The sequence below is a fragment of the Musa acuminata genome, unplaced genomic scaffold (genome assembly GCF_036884655.1).
Source record: "Musa acuminata AAA Group cultivar baxijiao unplaced genomic scaffold, Cavendish_Baxijiao_AAA HiC_scaffold_126, whole genome shotgun sequence".
Classification (NCBI taxonomy): Eukaryota; Viridiplantae; Streptophyta; class Magnoliopsida; order Zingiberales; family Musaceae; genus Musa; species Musa acuminata.
In genome coordinates, this window is record NW_027020405.1 from 1 (window position 1) to 2,500 (window position 2,500).

Consider the following 2,500-nt stretch of genomic DNA (forward strand, 5'->3'; position numbering starts at 1 on the left):
GCCAGTTTTTGGCCTGTTCTTGCATTGCGCGGTGACCGTCGAGAGCGGAGCAAAACGTCAGCCATCTCAGCACCCTGGAACCCCCCGGGTGGCACAGGGCTGGATGGGGCTTTCGTATAGCAGGGACGGTGCTGCCTCTCGCTTCGCTCGCTGTCCGCCGCTCGCCGCTCGCTCGTGCAGCCAAAAATGGCCAGTTTTGGCCCGTTTTTGGGCCGTTTTGGCCAGTTTTTGGCCTGTTCTTGCATTGCGCGGTGACCGTCGAGAGCGGAGCAAAACGTCAGCCATCTCAGCACCCTGGAACCCCCCGGGTGGCACAGGGCTGGATGGGGCTTTCGTATAGCAGGGACGGTGCTGCCTCTCGCTTCGCTCGCTGTCCGCCGCTCGCCGCTCGCTCGTGCAGCCAAAAATGGCCAGTTTTGGCCCGTTTTTGGGCCGTTTTGGCCAGTTTTTGGCCTGTTCTTGCATTGCGCGGTGACCGTCGAGAGCGGAGCAAAACGTCAGCCATCTCAGCACCCTGGAACCCCCCGGGTGGCACAGGGCTGGATGGGGCTTTCGTATAGCAGGGACGGTGCTGCCTCTCGCTTCGCTCGCTGTCCGCCGCTCGCCGCTCGCTCGTGCAGCCAAAAATGGCCAGTTTTGGCCCGTTTTTGGGCCGTTTTGGCCAGTTTTTGGCCTGTTCTTGCATTGCGCGGTGACCGTCGAGAGCGGAGCAAAACGTCAGCCATCTCAGCACCCTGGAACCCCCCGGGTGGCACAGGGCTGGATGGGGCTTTCGTATAGCAGGGACGGTGCTGCCTCTCGCTTCGCTCGCTGTCCGCCGCTCGCCGCTCGCTCGTGCAGCCAAAAATGGCCAGTTTTGGCCCGTTTTTGGGCCGTTTTGGCCAGTTTTTGGCCTGTTCTTGCATTGCGCGGTGACCGTCGAGAGCGGAGCAAAACGTCAGCCATCTCAGCACCCTGGAACCCCCCGGGTGGCACAGGGCTGGATGGGGCTTTCGTATAGCAGGGACGGTGCTGCCTCTCGCTTCGCTCGCTGTCCGCCGCTCGCCGCTCGCTCGCGCAGCCAAAAATGGCCAGTTTTGGCCCGTTTTTGGGCCGTTTTGGCCAGTTTTTGGCCTGTTCTTGCATTGCGCGGTGACCGTCGAGAGCGGAGCAAAACGTCAGCCATCTCAGCACCCTGGAACCCCCCGGGTGGCACAGGGCTGGATGGGGCTTTCGTATAGCAGGGACGGTGCTGCCTCTCGCTTCGCTCGCTGTCCGCCGCTCGCCGCTCGCGCAGCCAAAAATGGCCAGTTTTGGCCCGTTTTTGGGCCGTTTTGGCCAGTTTTTGGCCTGTTCTTGCATTGCGCGGTGACCGTCGAGAGCGGAGCAAAACGTCAGCCATCTCAGCACCCTGGAACCCCCCGGGTGGCACAGGGCTGGATGGGGCTTTCGTATAGCAGGGACGGTGCTGCCTCTCGCTTCGCTCGCTGTTCGCCGCTCGCCGCTCGCTCGCGCAGCCAAAAATGGCCAGTTTTGGCCCGTTTTTGGGCTGTTTTGGCCAGTTTTTGGCCTGTTCTTGCGTGGTGCGGTGACCGTCGTGAGCGGAGCAAAACGTCAGCCATCTCAGCACCCTGGAACCCCCCGGGTGGCACAGGGCTGGATGGGGCTTTCGTATAGCAGGGACGGTGCTGCCTCTCGCTTCGCTCGCTGTTCGCCGCTCGCCGCTCGCTCGCGCAGCCAAAAATGGCCAGTTTTGGCCCGTTTTTGGGCTGTTTTGGCCTGTTTTTGGGCTGTTCTTGTGTGGCGCGGTGACCGTCGTGAGCGGAGCAAAATGTCAGCCATCTCAGCACCCTGGAACCCCCCGGGTGGCACAGGGCTGGATGGGGCTTTCGTATAGCAGGGACGGTGCTGCCTCGCGCTTCGCTCGCTGTTCGCCGCTCTCCGCTCGCTCGCGCAGCAAAAAATGGCCAGTTTTGGCCCGTTTTTGGGCTGTTTTGGCCAGTTTTTGGCCTGTTCTTGCGTGCCGCGGCGACCGTCGTGAGCGGAGCAAAACGTCAGCCATCTCAGCACCCTGGAACCCCCCGGGTGGCACAGGGCTGGATGGGGCTTTCGTATAGCAGGGACGGTGCTGCCTCTCGCTTCGCTCGCTGTCCGCCGCTCGCTGCTCGCTCGCGCAGCCAAAAATGGCCAGTTTTGGCCCGTTTTTGGGCTGTTTTGGCCTGTTTTTGGGCTGTTCTTGTGTGCCGCGGCGACCGTCGTGAGCGGAGCAAAATGTCAGCCATCTCAGCACCCTGGAACCCCCCGGGTGGCACAGGGCTGGATGGGGCTTTCGTATAGCAGGGACGGTGCTGCCTCTCGCTTCGCTCGCTGTCCGCCGCTCGCCGCTCGCTCGCGCAGCCAAAAATGGCCAGTTTTGGCCCGTTTTTGGGCCGTTTTGGCCAGTTTTTGGCCTGTTCTTGCGTTGCGCGGTGACCGTCGAGAGCGGAGCAAAACGTCAGCCATCTCAGCACCCTGGAACCCC